Genomic DNA, 24910 nt, shown 5'->3' on the forward strand with positions numbered 1-24910 from the left:
CCTAGCTCTGTCTCTGACATGGTGTTTGGGTCTGGGCCTTGCTCTGTCTCTGACTTAGTGTTTGGGTCTGAGCCTAGCTCTGTCTCTGACTTGGTGTTTGGGTCGTGGCCTAGCTCTGTTTCTGACTTGGTGTTTGGGTCTGGGCCTAGCTCTGTCTCTGACATGGTGTTTTGGTCTGGGCCTAGCTCTGTCTCTGACTTGGTGTTTGGGTCTGGGCCTAGCTCTGTCTCTGACTTGGTGTTTTGGTCTGGGCCTAGCTCTGTCTTTGACTTGGTGTTTGGGTCTGGGCCTAGCTCTGTCTCTGACATGGTGTTTGGGTCTGGGCCTAGCTCTGTCTCTGACTTGGTGTTTGGGTTTGAGCCTAGCTCTGTCTCTGACTTGGTGTTTGGGTCTGGGCCTAGCGCTGTCTCTGACATGGTGTTTGGGTCTGGGCCTAGCTCTGTCTCTGACTTGGTGTTTGGGTTTGAGCCTAGCTCTGTCTCTGACTTAGTGTTTGGGTCTGAGCCTAGCTCTGTCTCTGACTTGGTGTTTGGGTATGAGCCTAGCTCTGTCTCTGACTTGGTGTTTGGCTCTGGGAGAAGCTCTGTCTCTGACTTGGTATTTGGGTCTAAGCCTAGCTTTTCTCTGACTTAGTGTTTGAGTCTGGGCCTGGCTCTGTCTCTGACTTAGTGTTTGGGTCTGGGCCTAGCTCTGTTTCTGGCTTGGTGTTTTGTCTGGGCCTAGCTCTGTCTCTGACTTAGTGTTTGGGTCTGGGCCTAGCTCTGTCTCTGACTTGGTGTTTGGGTCTGGGCCTAGCTCTGTCTCTGGCTTGGTGTTTTGTCTGGGCCTAGCTGCTCTGTCTCTGACTTAGTGTTTGGGTCTGGGCCTAGCTCTGTCTCTGACTTGGTGTTTTGGTCTGGGCCTAGCTCTGTCTCTGACTTGGTGTTTGGGTCTGGGCCTAGCTCTGTCTCTGACTTGGTGTTTGGGTCTGGGCCTAGCTCTGTCTCTGACATGGTGTTTTGGTCTGGGCCTAGCTCTGTCTCTGACTTGGTGTTTGGGTCTGGGCCTAGCTCTGTCTCTGACATGGTGTTTGGGTCTGGGCCTAGCTCTGTCTCTGACATGGTGTTTGGGTTTGAGCCTAGCTCTGTCTCTGACTTGGTGTTTGGGTCTGGGCCTAGCGCTGTCTCTGACATGGTGTTTGGGTCTGGGCCTAGCTCTGTCTCTGACTTGGTGTTTGGGTTTGAGCCTAGCTCTGCCTCTGACTTAGTGTTTGGGTCTGAGCCTAGCTCTGTCTCTGACTTGGTGTTTGGGTTTGAGCCTAGCTCTGCCTCTGACTTAGTGTTTGGGTCTGAGCCTAGCTCTGTCTCTGACTTGGTGTTTTGGTCTGGGCCTAGCTCTGTCTCTGACTTGGTGTTTGGGTCTGGGCCTTGCTCTGTCTCTGACATGGTGTTTGGGTCTGGGCCTAGCTCTGTCTCTGACTTGGTGTTTGGGTCTGGGCCTAGCTCTGTCTCTGACTTGGTGTTTTGGTCTGGGCCTAGCTCTGTCTCTGACTTGGTGTTTGGGTCTGGGCCTAGCTCTGTCTCTGACTTGGTGTTTTGGTCTGGGCCTAGCTCTGTCTCTGACTTGGTGTTTGGGTCTGGGCCTAGCTCTGTCTCTGACATGGTGTTTGGGTCTGGGCCTAGCTCTGTCTCTGACATGGTGTTTGGGTTTGAGCCTAGCTCTGTCTCTGACTTGGTGTTTGGGTCTGGGCCTAGCGCTGTCTCTGACATGGTGTTTGGGTCTGGGCCTAGCTCTGTCTCTGACTTGGTGTTTGGGTTTGAGCCTAGCTCTGCCTCTGACTTAGTGTTTGGGTCTGAGCCTAGCTCTGTCTCTGACTTGGTGTTTGGGTTTGAGCCTAGCTCTGCCTCTGACTTAGTGTTTGGGTCTGAGCCTAGCTCTGTCTCTGACTTGGTGTTTTGGTCTGGGCCTAGCTCTGTCTCTGACTTGGTGTTTGGGTCTGGGCCTTGCTCTGTCTCTGACATGGTGTTTGGGTCTGGGCCTAGCTCTGTCTCTGACTTGGTGTTTGGGTCTGGGCCTAGCTCTGTCTCTGACTTGGTGTTTTGGTCTGGGCCTAGCTCTGTCTCTGACTTGGTGTTTGGGTCTGGGCCTAGCTCTGTCTCTGACATGGTGTTTGGGTCTGGGCCTAGCTCTGTCTCTGACTTGGTGTTTGGGTTTGAGCCTAGCTCTGTCTCTGACTTGGTGTTTGGGTCTGGGCCTAGCGCTGTCTCTGACATGGTGTTTGGGTCTGGGCCTAGCTCTGTCTCTGACTTGGTGTTTGGGTTTGAGCCTAGCTCTGCCTCTGACTTAGTGTTTGGGTCTGAGCCTAGCTCTGTCTCTGACTTGGTGTTTGGGTCTGGGCGAAGCTCTGTCTCTGACTTGGTGTTTGGGTCTGGGCGAAGCTCTGTCTCTGACTTGGTGTTTGGGTCTGGGCCTAGCTCTGTCTCTGACATGGTATTTGGGTCTAAGCCTAGCTTTTCTCTGACTTTTTGTTTGGGTCTGGGCTCTCTAACTTTGTGTTTGGGTCTGGGCCTAGTTCTCTCTCTCTTACTTGGTGTTTGGGTCTGGGCCTAGTTCTCTCTCTCTGACTTGGTGTTTGGGTCTGGGCATAGCTCTGTCTCTGACTTGGTGTTTGGGTATGGGCGTAGCTCTGTCTCTGACTTGGTGTTTGGGTCTGGGCCTAGCTCTGTCTCTGACATGGTATTTGGGTCTAAGCCTAGCTTTTCTCTGACTTTGTGTTTGGGTCTGGGCTCTCTAACTTTGTGTTTGGGTCTGGGTCTAGTTCTCTCTCTCTTACTTGGTGTTTGGGTCTGGGCCTAGTTCTCTCTCTCTGACTTGGTGTTTGGGTCTGGGCGTAGCTCTGTCTCTGACTTGGTGTTTTGTCTGGGCCTAGCTCTGTCTCTGACTTGGTGTTTTGGTCTGGGCCTAGCTCTGTCTCTGACATGGTGTTTGGGTCTGGGCCTTGCTCTGTCTCTGACTTAGTGTTTGGGTCTGAGCCTAGCTCTGTCTCTGACTTGGTGTTTGGGTCGTGGCCTAGCTCTGTTTCTGACTTGGTGTTTGGGTCTGGGCCTAGCTCTGTCTCTGACATGGTGTTTTGGTCTGGGCCTAGCTCTGTCTCTGGCTTAGTGTTTGGGTCTGGGCCTAGCTCTGTCTCTGACTTAGTGTTTGGGTCTGGGCCTAGCTCTGTCTCTGACTTGGTGTTTGGGTCTGGGCCTAGCTCTGTCTCTGGCTTGGTGTTTTGTCTGGGCCTAGCTGCTCTGTCTCTGACTTAGTGTTTGGGTCTGGGCCTAGCTCTGTCTCTGACTTGGTGTTTGGGTCTGGGCCTAGCTCTGTCTCTGACTTGGTGTTTTGGTCTGGGCCTAGCTCTGTCTTTGACTTGGTGTTTGGGTCTGGGCCTAGCTCTGTCTCTGACATGGTGTTTGGGTCTGGGCCTAGCTCTGTCTCTGACTTGGTGTTTGGGTTTGAGCCTAGCTCTGTCTCTGACTTGGTGTTTGGGTCTGGGCCTAGCGCTGTCTCTGACATGGTGTTTGGGTCTGGGCCTAGCTCTGTCTCTGACTTGGTGTTTGGGTTTGAGCCTAGCTCTGTCTCTGACTTAGTGTTTGGGTCTGAGCCTAGCTCTGTCTCTGACTTGGTGTTTGGGTATGAGCCTAGCTCTGTCTCTGACTTGGTGTTTGGCTCTGGGAGAAGCTCTGTCTCTGACTTGGTATTTGGGTCTAAGCCTAGCTTTTCTCTGACTTAGTGTTTGAGTCTGGGCCTGGCTCTGTCTCTGACTTAGTGTTTGGGTCTGGGCCTAGCTCTGTTTCTGGCTTGGTGTTTTGTCTGGGCCTAGCTCTGTCTCTGACTTAGTGTTTGGGTCTGGGCCTAGCTCTGTCTCTGACTTGGTGTTTGGGTCTGGGCCTAGCTCTGTCTCTGGCTTGGTGTTTTGTCTGGGCCTAGCTGCTCTGTCTCTGACTTAGTGTTTGGGTCTGGGCCTAGCTCTGTCTCTGACTTGGTGTTTTGGTCTGGGCCTAGCTCTGTCTCTGACTTGGTGTTTGGGTCTGGGCCTAGCTCTGTCTCTGACATGGTGTTTGGGTCTGGGCCTAGCTCTGTCTCTGACATGGTGTTTGGGTCTGGGCCTAGCTCTGTCTCTGACTTGGTGTTTGGGTCTGGGCCTAGCTCTGTCTCTGACTTGGTGTTTTGGTCTGGGCCTAGCTCTGTCTCTGACTTGGTGTTTGGGTCTGGGCCTAGCTCTGTCTCTGACATGGTGTTTGGGTCTGGGCCTAGCTCTGTCTCTGACATGGTGTTTGGGTTTGAGCCTAGCTCTGTCTCTGACTTGGTGTTTGGGTCTGGGCCTAGCGCTGTCTCTGACATGGTGTTTGGGTCTGGGCCTAGCTCTGTCTCTGACTTGGTGTTTGGGTTTGAGCCTAGCTCTGCCTCTGACTTAGTGTTTGGGTCTGAGCCTAGCTCTGTCTCTGACTTGGTGTTTGGGTTTGAGCCTAGCTCTGCCTCTGACTTAGTGTTTGGGTCTGAGCCTAGCTCTGTCTCTGACTTGGTGTTTTGGTCTGGGCCTAGCTCTGTCTCTGACTTGGTGTTTGGGTCTGGGCCTTGCTCTGTCTCTGACATGGTGTTTGGGTCTGGGCCTAGCTCTGTCTCTGACTTGGTGTTTGGGTCTGGGCCTAGCTCTGTCTCTGACTTGGTGTTTTGGTCTGGGCCTAGCTCTGTCTCTGACTTGGTGTTTGGGTCTGGGCCTAGCTCTGTCTCTGACATGGTGTTTGGGTCTGGGCCTAGCTCTGTCTCTGACTTGGTGTTTTGGTTTGAGTCTAGCTCTGTCTCTGACTTGGTGTTTGGGTCTGGGCCTAGCGCTGTCTCTGACATGGTGTTTGGGTCTGGGCCTAGCTCTGCCTCTGACTTAGTGTTTGGGTCTGAGCCTAGCTCTGTCTCTGACTTGGTGTTTTGGTCTGGGCCTAGCTCTGTCTCTGACTTGGTGTTTGGGTCTGGGCCTAGCTCTGTCTCTGACATGGTGTTTGGGTCTGGGCCTAGCTCTGTCTCTGACTTGGTGTTTGGGTCTGGGCCTAGCTCTGTCTCTGACTTGGTGTTTTGGTCTGGGCCTAGCTCTGTCTCTGACTTGGTGTTTGGGTCTGGGCCTAGCTCTGTCTCTGACATGGTGTTTGGGTCTGGGCCTAGCTCTGTCTCTGACTTGGTGTTTGGGTTTGAGCCTAGCTCTGTCTCTGACTTGGTGTTTGGGTTTGAGCCTAGCTCTGCCTCTGACTTAGTGTTTGGGTCTGAGCCTAGCTCTGTCTCTGACTTGGTGTTTGGGTCTGGGCGAAGCTCTGTCTCTGACTTGGTGTTTGGGTCTGGGCGAAACTCTGTCTCTGACTTGGTGTTTGGGTCTGGGCCTAGCTCTGTCTCTGACATGGTATTTGGGTCTAAGCCTAGCTTTTCTCTGACTTTGTGTTTGGGTTTGAGCCTAGCTCTGTCTCTGACTTAACGTTTGGATATGGGCCTAGCTCTGTCTCTGACTTGGTGTTTTGGTCTGGGCCTAGCTCTGTCTCTGACTTGGTATTAGGGTCTGGGCCTAGCTCTGTCTCTGACATGGTGTTTGGGTCTGGGCCTAGCTCTGTCTCTGACTTGGTGTTTGGGTCTGAGCCTAGCTCTGTCTCTGACTTGGTGTTTGGGTCTGAGCCTAGGTCCGTCTCTGACTTGGTGTTTGGGTCTGGGCCTAGCTCTGTCTCTGACATGGTGTTTGGGTCTGAGCCTAGCTCTGTCTCTGGCTTGGTGTTTGGGTCTGAGCCTAGCTCTGTTTCTTATGTGGTGTTTGGGTCTACGCTTCGCTCTATCTATGATGTGTTGTTTGGGTTTGAGCCTAGGTTTATCTCTGATGTGGTGTTTGTGTCTAAATCTTGCTCTGTCTTTAATCTTACACAGTACCTGGGTCTTTCACTGAGTGTGAATAGTATGCATGCTTATACTCACTGAGTCTTTGTTCTGACGAGTTTTCATATTGCAGGGTCGCTTGGCCCCATTTCCCCCGCAGGTATCTGAAAACATAAACCCCCTGATAGCTTATTGATCCCACTGGTTGCGTTGAGAGGAATTTGAGAACAAATTTACGAATCCCTGATGAAGAAAAACATAATTTGTGTAAATTTAGTACAAAATGAGCACAATGTATAATGTGCTCACAGTAAAGGTACATTAACATAGAAAGATCAATAGACGTCTGTTTAATGTATATAACAGGGCTTGACAAATTTATTTGGAATTTAGGAGCCAGCTAAAAAAGTTAGATGCCAGTCATTTTCAACAAGAAAAATGCAATTCCTAAAGGGACACTATAGTCACCAGAACCACTACTGCTAGAAGTAGTTGTCCTGGTGTCTACAGCCTGTCCCTGCAGGCTTTTCAGTGTCAACACTGCCTTTTCAGTAAAAAATGCAGTGTTTACATTGCTGTTTAGTAACACCTCTAGCGACAGTCACTCAGACGGTCACTGGAGAGTGCTGGGTCACTGCTGCACCACGTCTAGAACCCACGTTTAGTGTCTCCAAGATCTGCATGGAGGCGCTGAATGTTCCTCATAGAGATTCATTAATTCAATGCATCTATATGAGGAGATGCACAGAATCCTCCCAGTGCATTCCTAAGGGAAAGCATCGGCTTAGCTGAGATCATAAAGAATGAGTGAGTAAAAACACCTTCATCATGCGATCGGAGGGGGCAGGTACCTAAACGTACACACACACACTGACAGGTTTGCACACTCACTCTGACAACATGCTCGCAAACACACAAACTGACAGGCTTGCACACACACTCTGACAGGCTCACATACACACTCACTCTGACAGGCTCACACACACTCTGGCTGGCATACAGACACTCAGGCCTATATATAACATACTGTGCCAGTAGACCCATCTCCTATATATAACTTACAGTGCTATTAGACCTATCTCCTAGATATAAAATGCAGCGCTAGTAGATCTATCTCCTATATATAACATACAGTGCTAGAAGATCTATTTCCTATATATAACATGCGGTGCCATTAGACCAATCTCATACATATAGCATGCAGTGCTAGTAGACCTATCTCCTATATATAGCATACAGCGCTTGTAGATCTATCTACTATACATAACATACAGTGTAGACCTATCTCCTCTATAAAACATACTGTGCCAGTAGACCTTTCTCCTACATATAACATACAGTGCCAGTAGACCTATATATATATATATATATATATATATATATATAAAAAATACTTGAAATCCCCAGCACTCACGTGTACCATAAGCCAATGCCGGGCGCCAGACCTGGGCTCCAAAAAGATAAACCATCCTAATGAAATAGGCTGCTCTCCGGGCTTAAAAGTTCCAATCTTTATTTAAAGTTGATTAAAAAATGCGACCAATGTTTCGGTCCCCGATCGGGACCTTCTTCAGGGTCAAATTCAACAGGACAATACATCAAATTACAAATACTTACAATATATACCATTGATAATTAAGGGAATTACTCACCAGTGTGTTTGCCGCCTAGCCCGCCAACACCAAGTGTACTTCCGGGTATGCGCGCGCAACTCTGATCGTGCCCCACCTCCCGTCACGTTATCGTGCGTGTATAGAGACCTGGGTAACCGGAGACTGCGGTTTCCATGGTGACAGTAAACAATGTGAAATGTGAATGAATCAGGATATGTTCCCATGAAATAATGTAAGGAGAACATGGATCTAAAGTGCTTAATAGTGCATAAGTTATGGAGATAACATTTAAAGTTTTATATTCATCTAGTGTAAAGTGTATAATTATCTAGAAAAATGTATAATTATCTAGAAAAAGGTGCTTTAGATAAAGTGTATACCAGGTAGCCGATGTATATATATATATATATATAAAGTGCCCAGTGCCAAAAAACTACAAAATCAGTGCTAAAAGTGAACCACGCTAATTAAAGTGCTACCAAGTACTATATACTTCTAAAGCCCATAATACCTAAAGGTACAAATGTTTAAATACTATACATAAATACATGTAAACTAAAAACATTATAACTAAAAACATTATAGCTGACTGGATATTACTACAAGAAAGAATGGTAAGTAATGTTTTCATTGAGTCCCAGAGGCGACACCGTGTTTAATTGGTTAATCCAAAACGCCTCTCTTTGGAGCAATAGTCTACCTCTGTTACCCCCTCTCCGGGGGGGAGGAATATGGTCTATCCCAATGAACTTTAGGGATGCCAAAGGGTGCTTTTTATCCAAAAAGTGCTGAGCAACAGGTTTATCTGTTTGTCCATCCCTATACGCCAACCTTATACTTGACCGGTGACCCCTAATCCTCTCGCATAGGGGTGTTTCTGTCTTTCCCACGTAGTGTAGGCCACACGGGCATACCAATTTATAAACCACGTAAGGAGTTTTGCAAGTTATGGTGTGTCTTATATCATAGACCTTGTTGGTGTGTGGGTGGTTGAACTTTTTTGCCGCAATCATGTGCCCACAAGTCACACATCCTAAACATCGAATGCATCCCCTAATGTTGTGCTTGTCCACTTTGGAGTAACTTTCCACTGGGTCGGTATGCACCAACATGTCCTTGAGGCTTTTACCCCTCCTGTAACATAACAGGGGTTTCTCCCTAAAAATCTTCGGTAAGGTTTCATCCAAGGCAACCATTCTCCAATTATCTTTAACAATTGCTGTCAATTCACTTGAGGTATTATGAAACGTCATAGGGAATACCATCCTCCGTGTGGGATCCTTAGTGGTAGGTACCGGAGCCATCTTATTCCAGTTCGGTAGGAATATGAGGCTCAAAGAGTTTTTTCATAATATTAACCAAAATAAGCCAATGCCAACGCCAGGGGGCTTGGAGAAATTTAAAGCCAAGTCCACATTCGATCCACAAACTAATAAACCATCCATTAGGACATTTCTTGCTACTACATCCAAGATGACACAAGAGGCAATATCTAAACGGCACAATAAGAGACACAACATCAGCAAAAAGGAGCGAAAACTCCTCGACAGTTTATCTAAAGACCGCACTATAGTTATCCGCTCAGCGGACAAAGGTGGCGGCGTGGTCCTTATGAATTACACGGATTACGCGGAGGATCTTAATCACCAGCTCCAAGACTTGAACACCTATCGCCCTTTATCGGGTGATCCCACTGTAGGAATACAAAGGAAGATCTCTGATGTTATTGACATGGGCCTCAGAGCTGGATACATCAGTCAAGATCTACATACATTTTTGAATAAACAACACCCTCGGACTCCCATCATATACAGTATAACAAAAATCCACAAGAGTATGTATAAACCCCCGGACTGCCCCATAGTGTCTGCTATTGGGGGCATCTTAGAGCCCATAGCACAGTGGTTAGACCATATGTTTAACCCCTTAAGGACCAAACTTCTGGAATAAAATGGAATCACGACGTGTCAGACATGTCATGTGTCCTTAAGGGGTTAAAGGACCTGTGGAAGAGTTGGACACTTGTATTAAAGACACACAGACCCTCTTGCATAAAATCAAGAAATTGGAGTTTGGAGACCAATCTCCTATATTCATTACTATGGACGTCAAAAGCCTATACACGGTTATTCCCCACACAGATGGCATTGAAGCAATGCGACAAGTGTTATGTGGCTCTACGGTTTACCAAGGTCCCATGATTGAATTTACATTGGAACTTTTATCTTTGGTGCTGTATAACAACTACTTCAGATTCGAGGATCGGTGGTACTTGCAGGTTGCGGGGACATCGATGGGGTCAGCCATGGCCCCAATGTACGCTAATGCGTACATGTACGTATACGAGCAAACATACATTTTGACCCCCTACAGGGATAAGATTATTGGTTACTACCGCTTCATAGATGACCTGTTGATAATCTGGAGGGGTAGTTGCAGTGAAGCATATTCTATGATAGAGGAGCTCAACTTACTGCAAACAACTATTAAATTCACGGCTAACATCAGTGAAGTTAGTGTACAGTATTTGGATCTGGAACTCACATTTGAATCTAAGGAAATACAACATACGTTATTTTCAAAACCAACAGATCGCAACACTCTGCTGCATGCGGATAGTGCACACCCAGCCCCGTTGAAAAAATCCATTCCCAAGGCGCTATTCCAAAGAGTTATTCGTAATAACTCGGATATAAATAAAGCCGAGTTACAATTGCAGGCCATGACAGAAAAGTTCCTGGATAGAGGCTATGACCGTCGGGAGTTGGAACAGGCACTGTTGAAAGCTAAGATGGCTCCGGTACCTACCACTAAGGATCCCACACGGAGGATGGTATTCCCTATGACGTTTCATAATACCTCAAGTGAATTGACAGCAATTGTTAAAGATAATTGGAGAATGGTTGTCTTGGATGAAACCTTACCGAAGATTTTTAGGGAGAAACCCCTGTTATGCTACAGGAGGGGTAAAAGCCTCAAGGACATGTTGGTGCATACCGACCCAGTGGAAAGTTACTCCAAAGTGGACAAGCACAACATTAGGGGATGCATTCGATGTTTAGGATGTGTGACTTGTGGGCACATGATTGCGGCAAAAAAGTTCAACCACCCACACACCAACAAGGTCTATGATATAAGACACACCATAACTTGCAAAACTCCTTACGTGGTTTATAAATTGGTATGCCCGTGTGGCCTACACTACGTGGGAAAGACAGAAACACCCCTATGCGAGAGGATTAGGGGTCACCGGTCAAGTATAAGGTTGGCGTATAGGGATGGACAAACAGATAAACCTGTTGCTCAGCACTTTTTGGATAAAAAGCACCCTTTGGCATCCCTAAAGTTCATTGGGATAGACCATATTCCTCCCCCCCGGAGAGGGGGTAACAGAGGTAGACTATTGCTCCAAAGAGAGGCGTTTTGGATTAACCAATTAAACACGGTGTCGCCTCTGGGACTCAATGAAAACATTACTTACCATTCTTTCTTGTAGTAATATCCAGTCAGCTATAATGTTTTTAGTTATAATGTTTTTAGTTTACATGTATTTATGTATAGTATTTAAACATTTGTACCTTTAGGTATTATGGGCTTTAGAAGTATATAGTACTTGGTAGCACTTTAATTAGCGTGGTTCACTTTTAGCACTGATTTTGTAGTTTTTTGGCACTGGGCACTTTATATATATATATATATACATCGGCTACCTGGTATACACTTTATCCAAAGCACCTTTTTCTAGATAATTATACATTTTTCTAGATAATTATACACTTTACACTAGATGAATATAAAACTTTAAATGTTATCTCCATAACTTATGCACTATTAAGCACTTTAGATCCATGTTCCCCTTACATTATTTCATGGGAACATATCCTGATTCATTCACATTTCACATTGTTTACTGTCACCATGGAAACCGCAGTCTCCGGTTACCCAGGTCTCTATACACGCACGATAACGTGACGGGAGGTGGGGCACGTTCAGAGTTGCGCGCGCATACCCGGAAGTACACTTGGTGTTGGCGGGCTAGGCGGCAAACACACTGGTGAGTAATTCCCTTAATTATCAATGGTATATATTGTAAGTATTTGTAATTTGATGTATTGTCCTGTTGAATTTGACCCTGAAGAAGGTCCCGATCGGGGACCGAAACGTTGGTCGCATTTTTTAACCCCTTAAGGACACATGACGTGTGTGACACGTCATAATTCCCTTTTATTCCAGAAGTTTGGTCCTTAAGGGGTTAATCAACTTTAAATAAAGATTGGAACTTTTAAGCCCGGAGAGCAGCCTATTTCATTTGGATGGTTTATATATATATATATATATATATATATATATATATATATATATATGTACTAGGTTAGGGGTAGGATTAGGGGTAGAGGTAGAGTTAGGGTTAGATTCCTATCATCATTCCCTTAACTTTCCCTCCCTCTCCTGTTTTGCCACTCTTCAGAACTCCGAAGCACTTCGGCAATTCGGTTCAACACTTCCGAAATTCGGCAGTTAAGGACTTCGGCGGTTTGGTTCGGCACTTCCGAAATTCGGCCAAATTTAAATACAAATTGCACATGTCTATCAGAAATACCCCAGGAAAGACCTGCAGATTTAAAGTTGCTCTGACCCAGAAGGCTGTAGATTCCTCCCGCGAGCATACACACTCATACAGCATCCCTTACACACACAGCATCCCTTACACACACAGCACACCGCACACACACACTGCACCCCTTACATACACACTGCACCATTCACACACAATGCACCCCTTACACACACAGGAACCCTCACACACACACATAGCACTACTCACACACACAATGCGCCTCTGACACACACTCAATGCACCCCTCACACACAATGCACCATTTACATACAATGCACCCTTACACACACTAATCATCCCTCACACACACATAGCACCACTCACACACACAATGCGCCCCTGACACACAATGCGGCCCTGACATACAATGCGCGTCTGACACACACTCAATGCACATCCGCACACACACACAGCATGCCTCACACATAGCACTCCTTACACACACATCACCCCTCACAGATAATGCACCCCTCACACACTGCACATATCTTTCCCAATGCTCATTCAGTGTCTTCTTTTCTAATTATACCTTCTCCCCTCATCCTGTCTCAGTTGGATACCCCCAAGGCTCTGTCCTTGGTCCCTTTCTATTTTCTCTTTATACTGCCTCTCTTGGCAAACTTATTACCTCTTTTGGATTCCACTACCACCTGTACGCTGATGACACCCAGATATAGCTCTCCTCGCTGGACCTCTTCCCTGCTGTCCTGCAACGTGTCACTGCTTGCCTTTCTTCCATCTCTGACTGGTTGTCCTTCCGCTTTCTGAAACTAAATCTCTCTAAAACTGAGCTCCTTGTCTTGCCTCCTCCTAATACTGATCCTCGTCTTTCGTTATCACTTCAAGTTAGTGATATCCACATAAGTCCATCCTTGCAAACTATCTTGGCGTCATTCTTGACTCTGGCCTCACCTTTGTGCCTCACATCCAGTATGTTGCCAAATCCTGTAGATTCCATCTTAAAAACATAGCCCGCATCCGCCCCTTTCTTACGCAAGATGCTACCAAGGAGCTTGTCCATGCTCTAGTAATTTCCTGCATGGATTATTGTAACTCTCTCATAATTGGTCTTCCCAAAAGCCGTATTGCCCCTCTACAGTCTGTAATGAATGCTGCCGCCAGACTGATTTTCCTCTCTAGTCGGTCCTCTCACACCTCACCCCTCTGCCAGTCCTTACATTGGCTTCCTGTATCCTATAGGAGTCAATTCAAAGTGCTAACCCATACCTATAAAGCACTGAACAATTCTAGCCCCTCTTATATCTCTTCACAGATCCATAGGTATGCTCCTTCACGGTCTCTCTGCTCTGCCCGTTGTTCGCATCCGTATGGCCAACTCACGCTTGCAGGACTTCTCGCGGGCGGCTCCCTTCCTATGGGATAGCCTGCCTACCGCTATCAGACTCTCCCCATGTCTTCAATCGTTTAAGAAGAGCCTTAAAACCATCTCTTTAGGAAAGTTTATGGCCTCCAAAAGTAACCTCTACCATACATACCTGTCTCTTGCTCTCTCCTAACGGGCAGCACTCTACTCTCTCCTCCAGCTCTGCTTCACTCCCACCTTATTTGATTGCTATTTCCTGCCTAATGTATTTTATACCCCAATTCCTGTAGACTGTAAGTTAGTTTGAACAGGGTCCTCTTCAACCTATCGTTCCTGTATGTTTTCTTGTAATCGTCATATTTATAGTTAAATCCCCCCTCTCATAATATTGTAAAGCGCTACGGAATCTGTTGGCGCTATATAAATGGCGATAATAATAATAATAATAATAAGACAGCACTGGTGGTAATATCATATACTATATAAATGTCAGGAATAGAGTTACCCTAACAGGCAAACCTAAAGGAAACAGTAAAGGTACACGTACCGGTCCTTAGAGTGGCTGGTTAGTGCCTGAGACAGGTATATGAAATTTCTGCAAGCAGACAGAGAATAAATGAGAGACGGGCCAAGGAATATTGGCAGATAATATCAGGAAAACCGATAATCGGTCCTTCCCTAATAAATATTACACTGTTTGTAATAATAATCACTCTATATAAATATTACTGTGTTTGTAATAATAATCACAAATTGTAAATATTACACTGTTTGTAATAATAACAGGCACTATATATAAATATTACACTGTTTGTAATAATAATAATAATAACTCTATATGAATATTACACTGTTTGCAATAATAATAATCACTACATATAAATATTACACTGTTTGTAATAATAATCACTCTATAAATATTACCATGTTTATAATAATAATCCCAAATTGTAAATATTACACTGTTTGTAATAATAACAGGCACTATATATAAATATTACACTGTTTGTAATAATAATAATAATCACAAATTATAAATATTACACTGTTTGTAATAATAATAATAATAATCACTATATGTAAATATTACACTGTTTGTAATAATAATAATCACTTTATGTAAATATTACCCTGTTTGTAATAATAATAATAACTCTACATAAATATTACATGATGTAACAATAACAGGCACTATTTATAAATATTACACTGTTTGTAATAATAATCACTATATATAAATATGACATTGTTTGTAATAATAATCACTATATGTGAATATTACACTGTTTGTAATAATAATAATCACTTTATGTAAATATTACCCTGTTTGTAATAATAATAATAATAACTCTACATAAATATTACATGATGTAACAATAACAGGCACTATTTATAAATATTACACTGTTTGTAATAATAATCACTATATATAAATATGACATTGTTTGTAATAATAATCACTATATATGAATATTACACTGTTTGTAATAATAATAATCACTTTATGTAAATATTACCCTGTTTGTAATAATAATAATAATAACTCTACATAAATATTACATGATGTAACAATAACAGGCACTATTTATAAATATTACACTGTTTGTCATAATAATCACTATATATGAATATTACACTGTTTGTAATAATAATCACTCTATAAATATTACCATGTTTATAATAATAATCACAAATTGTAAATATTACACTGTTTGTAATAATAACAGGCACTATATATAAATATTACACTGTTTGTAATAATAACAGGCACTATATATAAATATTACACTGTTTGTAATAATAATAATAACTCTATATGAATATTACCATGTTTATAATAATAATCACAAATTGTAAATATTACACTGTTTGTAATAATAACAGGCACTATATATAAATATTACACTGTTTGTAATAATAATAATCACTCTATATAAATATTACACTGTTTGTAATAATAATCACTATATATAAATATTACACTGTTTGTAATAATAATAATAATAATAATCACAAATTATAAATATTACACTGTTTGTAATAATAATAATAATAATCACTATATGTAAATATTACACTGTTTGTAATAATAATAATCACTTTATGTAAATATTACCCTGTTTGTAATAATAATAATAATAATAACTCTACATAAATATTACATGATGTAACAATAACAGGCACTATTTATAAACATTACACTGTTTGTAATAATAATCACTATATATAAATATGACACTGTTTGTAATAATAATCACTATATGTGAATATTACACTGTTTGTAATAATAATAATCGCCCTATATAAATATTACACTGTTTGTAATAATAATCACTATATATATAAATATTACACTGTTTGTAATAATAATCACTTTATGTAAATATTACACTGTTTGTAATAATAATCACTACATATAAATATTACCCTGTTTGTAATAATAATAATAACTCTACATAAATATTACATGATGTAACAATAACAGGCACTATTTATAAATATTACACTGTTTGTAATAATAATCACTATATATGAATATTACACTGTCTGTAATAATAATAATCGCCCTATATAAATATTACACTGTTTATAATAATAATCACCCTATATAATTATTACACTGTGATAGTACCCAGGGTTAGAGAGGGTGTGGTGGCCCCTCCCTCCCATGCTCTCTATGTACAGTGTATCCTCTGCTGAGTGCACATGGAATTGGAGTGTGAGTGATGGCGCCTGAGCTGAGAGACCAATGACCATGCACACTGTGAGTGATAGATCTCCCTGGCTGCCATACCTGCTTTTAAGGTAGATACTTTCTATGTAATGGAGGATGGGTGACCTCTGGATTTAGCAGGAAACCTTCCTTACTAGAGCAGCCAAGCAGAGAGTGTGTGTGTGTGTGTACAGTACGTTATAAAGGACTCAGCAATCATTCATTGTATATAGCAGATTGTATATGGAGGCATCTGAAAGATTTTCAGATAATTTAATTAAAAGGTGAAAATTAAAAAAAACAAAACATTTTAATATGAATAATTTGGCAAAAGCTTTGTAACAGTATTGAATCATTAGGATTATTACATTGAGGCCTATATCGTGATATGATTATTTCTATTACCTAAAAAATTACAATAAGGATAATATGAGAGAGAGAGAAAGTGTCTGTTATTATATACATAATGGTATTAATTGAGGGATTCTATGATATCGCTTTACAAGTGGTTTATGAATTTCTACTGCTGGGCTTAAAGGACCACTATAGGCACCCAGACCACTTCAGCTTAAAGGACCACTCTAGTGCCAGGAAAGCATACTCGTTTTCCTGGCACTAGAGTGCCCTGAGGGTGCCCCCACCCTCAGGGACCCCCTCCCGCCCGGCTCTGGAAAGGGGAAAAGGGGTAAAACTTACCTTTTTCCAGCGCTGGGCGGGGAGCTCTCCTCCTCCTCTCCGCCTCCGTTCCTCCCCGTCGGCTGAATGCGCACGCGCAGCAAGAGCTGCGCGCGCATTCAGCCGGTCACATAGGAAAGCATTCATAATGCTTTCCTATGGACGCTTGCGTGCTCTCACTGTGATTTTCACAGTGAGAATCACGCAAGCGCCTCTAGCGGCTGTCAGTGAGACAGCCACTAGAGGAAATAGGGGAAGGCTTAACTAATTGATAAACATAGCAGTTTCTCTGAAACTGCTATGTTTATAAAACAATTAGTTAACCCTAGCTGGACCTGGCACCCAGACCACTTCATTAAGCTGTGGTGCCTAGAGTGGTCCTTTAATGAAGTGGTCTGGGTGCCTGGTCCAGCTAGGGTTAACCCTTTTTTCTATAAACATAGCAGTTTCAGAGAAACTGCTATGTTTATATTTGGGTTAATCCAGCCTCCAGTGGCTGTCTCATTGATAATGCTTTCCTATGAGACTGGCTGAATGCGCGCGCGGCTCTTGCCGCGCATGCGCATTCAGCCGGAGAGGAGGAGGAGGAGAGTTCCCCGCCCGGCGCTGGAGAAAGAGGTAAGTTTAACCCCTTCCTCTCCACCCAGCCCGGCGGGAGGGGGTCCCTGAGGGTGGGGGCACCCTCATTGCACTACAGTGCCAGGAAAACGAGTGTTTTCCTGGCACTATAGTGGTCCTTTAATGGTGGCAGATGCTCTCCAGAACTAAAACTCCCACCAATGTGGCAGTCTGGGAGTGCTGCACTAACCGCAGTGTTTGCCTTGAAGGTTTTATCACACCTCTAGTGACTGTGACACTGACAGCCAGTGGAGGCACTTCCACTTCACTGAGTAGACGTCCCCATACGCAGACGTCCCCATAGGAATGCAAATTAAAAATGCTGCAATAATCAGCAAAAATGCCTGTTGACTAAGAAAAAAGAATCCTAGTTCGTGTTGCCACTAGGTAGACCTGACTGTACTACAAAAAATAAATGATAAAATATGGGGTTGTTCCCAGGGCCTGAATGTGTATGGACTAGCATAACTCTGTCAGTGCGGTGGTAGAGAATGGCAAAGATCTGCAGTAATTATGGATTCCTACCACACATAGCAAGCTCAAGGCTGCATCAAGTGCGGTGAGGTGGTAGGTAATAGAACTGGATAGAGAGCAATAAAATCATTTACCTATGTGATCTGGAGTGGGAGGTATATGGATTTTTCATAGAGCCCTGTTTATGTCAGTACCTGTATACATTAGGGAAAAGAGAACTAAGCCTACTAGCAGCGAACCTGTGAAGACCCCACCTCACGTATACAAAACAAGGGGATGCCAAGTTAATATACCTACCCCAACCCCCTTCATACCATCTTGGGCATTTAATTTTTAATAAACCCATTCCCACTAAATAAAGTAATAAAAACATATATTAATCCCCAGGTAGAACCTACACCTAACCCTTCAATCTCTTTGCAAGCAAAATATAAAAAAATAATCTCAAAGTTCTTCACCCCCATTTTATTACCCATTTTCTAATTTGTTTTGATAAGCGGGCATAATAAATTATCATAAACGCCCTTTATTCTACCCAATAGTAAGCCTTGTAAAAATGAATACATATATACACTATATGGACAAAAGTATTGGGACACACCTCTTAAAGGGAAACTCCAGTGCCAGGAAAACGATCAGTTTTCCTGGCACTGGAGGGTCCCTCTCCCTCCCACCCCCCAATCCCCAGTTGCTGAAGGGGTGAAAACCCCTTCAGTGACTTACCAGAGGCAGCGACAGGTCCCACGTCGCTGCTTCCTCCTCCCCCGCCGCTCCTCCTTCTGCTTACGTCAGCCGGTGGGCGAGACTGATCTCGCCCGCCGGCCGAGGAGACCTAATGCGCATGCGCGGCAATGCCGCGCATGCGCATTAGCGCACCCCATAGGAAAGCATTGAAAATGAATTTCAATGCTTCCCTATGGGGAATAGAGCGACGCTGGAGGTCCTCACACAGCGTGAGGATGTCCAGCGACGCTCTAGCACAGAAAACCTGTGCTATGAAGCAGGAAGTTCCCTCTAGTGGCTGTCTAATAGACAGCCACTAGGGGAGGACTTAACCCTGCAAGGTAATTATTGCAGTTTAAAAAAAACTGCAATAATTACACTTGCAGGGTTAAGGGTAGTGGGAGTTGGCACCCAGACCACTCCAATGAGCAGAAGTGGTCTGGGTGCCTGAAGTGTCCCTTTAATTACCTCTTAATTATTGAATTCAGGTATTTCAAAAAGACTCATTGCCACAGGTGTATAAAATCATTCACCTAACTATGCAGTCTGCATTATCAAATATTTGTGGGGTGGATAATTGGTAGTTCTAAAGAGATCAGTGAATTCATACTGTGTGATAAGATGCCACGTTTGCAATAATAAGCAAATATTAGTCAGTGCGTGAAATTTTATCCCTCCTAGATATTCTACGGTCAACTGCAAGTGGTATTATTGGAAGCGTTTAGGAACAGCAGCAACTCATCCATGAAATGGAAGACCACGTAATGTCACAGAGCGGGGACTACGAGTGCTGAGGTGCATGGCGCCCAAAAGTCGCCAACCCTCTGCTGATTTCATATCTGGAGATTTCCAAACTTCCACCGGCATTAATATCAGCACAGAATCTGTGCTGATATTAATGCTTCTCACTGCTTCCACTACGCACACATATATTCACACATATATTCTTGAAAACATAAAAAATTCTGACTGGCATGTATATTTTGTACATTTACTTTATTAAAAAAAAATGTGCAAAAAAATAAATAATAAACATTTTCAGTTAACAGTAGATTTGTGTAGAAATAGTTTTTTGTTTTTTTTAAAATGGTAAATGTACAGAATATCTGTAAATTATCGGCTATCGGCCTGAAAGTTCACAGATTATCGGTATCGGCTCTAAAAAATCTATATCTGTCGATCCCTAGCACCCATCATGCCTAGTACGTACTATACAAGCCTGTGGGGGAAGTGCTATGATCTGGGGTTGCTGCAGTTGGTCAGGTCTAGGTTCAGCAACATTATGTGCCCAAAGAATGAGTTCAGCTGACTACCTGAATATATTAAATGACCAGATTAATCCATACATGGATTTTTTCTTCCTTGATGGCACGGTCATATTCCAAGATGACAATGCCAGGATTCATCAGACTCAAATTTTGAAAGAGTGGTTCAGGGAGCATGAGACATCATTTGCACACATGGATTGGCCACCACAGAGTCCAGGCCTTAACCCCATTGAGAATCTTTGGGATGTGCTGGAGAAGGCTTTGCGCAGTGGTCCGACTCTCCCATCATCAATACAAGATCTTGGTGAAAAATTAATGCAACACTGGACAGAAATAAATCTTGTGACATTGCAGAAGTTTATCGAAACAATGCCATAGCGAATGCGTGCGGTAATCAAAGCTAAAGGTGGTACAACTAAATATTAGAGTGTGTGACCTTTTTGTGGGGGCGTCGACTTATTTTTGGCCAAGCAGTGTATATTCAGCATATTAGCATCAATAGGATATTTCACTCAAAATATATTCCAAACTGCACTCCAAAACATATTACCCAACCCACCCAAAAATATAACATATACATCCACATATTGAAATACACCTCAAACACACATCATGTAAACATCAAATCCTGGGCAGCACTCAAATTTAAGGCCAGAGTAGCCAACCGTAAAACATTTTTCCATCTTGGCAACTTTGTACTTGAATTTGAAATACATTTTGAATTGTCATTTTAGTATTATCTTTGTGAGTGTAAACTGTATCCCAACTAAACACGAATGACGCCTCCATATGTTTATATTTGGGTTAATCCAGCCTCTAGTTGCTGTCTCGAGGCGCTTGCGTGCTTCTCACTGTGAAAATCACAGTGAGAAGACGCCAGCGTCCATAGGAAAGCATTGTAAATGCTTTGCTATGAGACTGGCTGAATGCGCGTGCGCTGGAGAAAGAGGTAAGTTTAACCCCTACCTCTCCATCCAGCCCGGCGGGACGGGGACCCTGAGGGTGGGGGCACCCTCAGGGCACTGTAGTGCCAAGAAAATGAGTATGGTTTCCTGGCACTATAGTGGTTCTTTAATACTAATACTAAAACTTCAAAAAGTATGACCTTTGTCCTGTGTGGTCAGGGACTAACCCTCTAAGCTGATCTGTCACCTTCAGGGGTCTTTGCATATTTTACAAAAACTCCCAATGGTGGCATCGGTTTATGGGTTGTGATGGCCCAGGGGTGAGGTAATGGTAAATTATACTTACCTGATTCTGTCCCCTGCGGGCACCGACATATTTTATCTTCAGTTCCTGGCCTTCGTCTGCCATGAGCTCATGTCAGTGTAATGTCTATGGAGGATCCCACAGGACCATGGAAGCCTCCATAGATACTGTCTAGTGATGAGTGGGAGAATGCCCTATGCCAACAGCTCTCTCACTAGCAGTGGCTGTGGGAAGTGACAAAACTCTTGTGCCACCCCCAAACCAAACTCATAACAAACATGCTGAGTAACACCCCCAAACCAAGCTTATAACCCACATAGTGAGTAACACCCCTAAACCAAACTCATAACCCACATACTGAGTAACACCCCAAACCAAGCACATAACCCACATACTGAGTAACACCCCCAAACCAAGCACATAACCAACATACTGAGTAACACCCCAAACCAAACTCATAACCCACATACTGAGTAACATCCCCAAACCAAGCACATAACCCACATACTGAGTAACACCCCCAAACCAAGCACATAACCCACATACTGAGTAACATCCCCAAACCAAGCACATAACCCACATACTGAGTAACACCCCCAAACCAAGCACATAACCCACATACTGAGTAACACCCCCAAACCAAGCACATAACCCACATACTGAGTAACACCCCCAAACCAAGCACATAACCCACATACTAAGTAACACCCCCAAATAAAGCACATAACCCACATACTGAGTAACACGCCCAAACCAAGCTCATAACCCACATACTGAGTAACACCCCCAAACCAAGCACATAACCCACATACTGAGTAACACCCCTAATCCAAGCACATAACCCACATACTGAGTAACACCCCCAAACCAAGCACATAACCCACATACTGAGTAACACCCCCAAACCAAGCTCATAACCCACATACTAAGTAACACCCCCAAATAAAGCACATAACCCACATACTGAGTAACACCCCTAATCCAAGCACATAACCCACATACTGAGTAACACCCCCAAACCAAGCACATAACCCACATACTGAGTAACACCCCCAAACCAAGCACATAACCCACATACTGAGTAACACCCCCAAACCAAACTCATAACCCACATACTGAGTAACACCACCTAATCCAAGCACATAACCCACATACTGAGTAACACCCCCAAACCAAGCACATAACCCACATACTGAGTAACACCCCCAAATAAAGCACATAACCCACATAATGAGTAACACCCCCTAACCAAGCACATAACCCACATACTGGGTAACACCCCCAAACCAAACTCATAACCCACATACTGAGTAACACCCCCTAATCCAAGCACATAACCCGCATACTGAGTAACACCCCTAATCCAAGCACATAACCCACATACTGAGTAACACCCCCAAACCAAGCACATAACCCACATACTGAGTAACACCCCTAAACCAAGCACATAACCCGCATACTGAGTAACACCCCCAAACCAAACTCATAACCCACATACTGAGTAACACCCCCAAATAAAGCACATAACCCACATACTGAGTAACACCCCCTAATCCAAGCACATAACCCACATACTGAGTAACACCCCCAAACCAAGCACATAACCCACATACTGAGTAACACCCCCAAATAAAGCACATAACCCACATAATGAGTAACACCCCCTAACCAAGCACATAACCCACATACTGGGTAACACCCCCAAACCAAACTCATAACCCACATACTGAGTAACACCCCCTAATCCAAGCACATAACCCGCATACTGAGTAACACCCCCAAACCAAACTCATAACCCACATACTGAGTAACACCCCCAAACCAAACTCATAACCCACATACTGAGTAACACCCCCAACCCAAGCACATAACCCACATACTGAGTAACACCCCCAAACCAAGCTCATAACCCACATACTGAGTAACACCCCCAAACCAAGCACATAACCCACATACTGAGTAACACCCCCAAACCAAGCACATAACCCACATACTGAGTAACACCCCCTAATCCAAGCACATAACCCGCATACTGAGTAACACCCCCAAACCAAACTCATAACCCACATACTGAGTAACACCCCTAAACCAAGCACATAACCCACATACTGAGTAACACCCCCAAACCAAGCTCATAACCCACATACTGAGTAACACCCCCAAATAAAGCACATAACCCACATACTGAGTAACACCCCCAAACCAAGCTCATAACCCACATACTGAGTAACACCCCCAAACCAAGCACATAACCCACATACTGAGTAACACCCCTAATCCAAGCACATAACCCACATACTGAGTAACACCCCCAAACCAAGCACATAACCCACATACTGAGTAACACCCCCAAACCAAACTCATAACCCACATACTGAGTAACACCCCCAAATAAAGCACATAACCCACATACTGAGTAACACCCCCTAATCCAAGCACATAACCCACATACTGAGTAACACCCCCAAACCAAGCACATAACCCACATACTGAGTAACACCCCCAAATAAAGCACATAACCCACATACTGAGTAACACCCCCTAATCCAAGCACATAACCCACATACTGGGTAACACCCCCAAACCAAACTCATAACCCACATACTGAGTAACACCCCCTAATCCAAGCACATAACCCGCATACTGAGTAACACCCCCAAACCAAACTCATAACCCACATACTGAGTAACACCCCCAAACCAAACTCATAACCCACATACTGAGTAACACCCCCAACCCAAGCACATAACCCACATACTGAGTAACACCCCAAACCAAGCTCATAACCCACATACTGAGTAACACCCCCAAACCAAGCACATAACCCACATACTGAGTAACACCCCCAAACCAAGCACATAACCCACATACTGAGTAACACCCCCTAATCCAAGCATATAACCCACATACTGGGTAACACCCCCAAACCAAACTCATAACCCACATACTGAGTAACACCCCCTAATCCAAGCACATAACCCGCATACTGAGTAACACCCCAAAACCAAACTCAACCCACATACTGAGTAACACCTCCAAACCAAGCACATAACCCGCATACTGAGTAACACCCCCAACCCAAGCACATAACCCACATACTGAGTAACACCCCCAAATAAAGCACATAAACCACATACCGAGTAACACCCCCTAATCCAAGCACATAACCCACATACTGGGTAACACCCCCAAACCAAACTCATAACCCACATACTGAGTAACACCCCCAACCCAAGCACATAACCCACATACTGAGTAACACCCCCAAACCAAGCTCATAACCCACATACTGAGTAACACCCCCAAACCAAGCACATAACCCACATACTGAGTAACATCCCCAAACCAAGCTCATAACCAACATACTGAGTAACACCCCCAAACCAAGCTCATAACCCACATACTGAGTAACACCCCCAAACCAAGCTCATAACCCACATACTGAGTAACACCCCCAAACCAAGCTCATAACCCACATACTGAGTAACACCCCCAAACCAAGCTCATAACCCACATACTGAGTAACACCCCCAAACCAAGCTCATAACCCACATCCTAAGTAACACCCCCAAACCAAGCTTATAACCCACATACTGAGTAACACCCCCAAACCAAGCTCATAACCCACATACTGAGTAACACCCCCAAACCAAGCTCATAACCCACATCCTAAGTAACACCCCCAAACCAAGCACATAACCCGCATACTGAGTAAAACCCCCAAACCAAACTCATAACCCACATACTGAGTAACACCCCCAAACCAAGCTCATAACCCACATACTGAGTAACACCCCCAAACCAAGC

At 44.0% G+C, this 24910-nt stretch overlaps 1 long non-coding RNA gene across 1 annotated transcript in view; it reads right to left on the reverse strand.

The window, feature by feature from the left end:
- LOC134575795 (uncharacterized) overlaps positions 1–24910 on the reverse strand; it is a 42336-nt gene that overhangs the window by 11510 nt on the left and 5916 nt on the right. The window contains exons 2-3 of the long non-coding RNA XR_010085750.1: positions 13971–14018; positions 5968–6111 (exon numbers count right to left, since the gene is read on the reverse strand). This is a non-coding gene — a long non-coding RNA (uncharacterized LOC134575795). The remainder of the gene's footprint in view (positions 1–5967; positions 6112–13970; positions 14019–24910) is intronic.

The sequence above is a fragment of the Pelobates fuscus genome, chromosome 10 (assembly GCF_036172605.1).
Source record: "Pelobates fuscus isolate aPelFus1 chromosome 10, aPelFus1.pri, whole genome shotgun sequence".
NCBI lineage: Eukaryota > Metazoa > Chordata > Amphibia > Anura > Pelobatidae > Pelobates > Pelobates fuscus.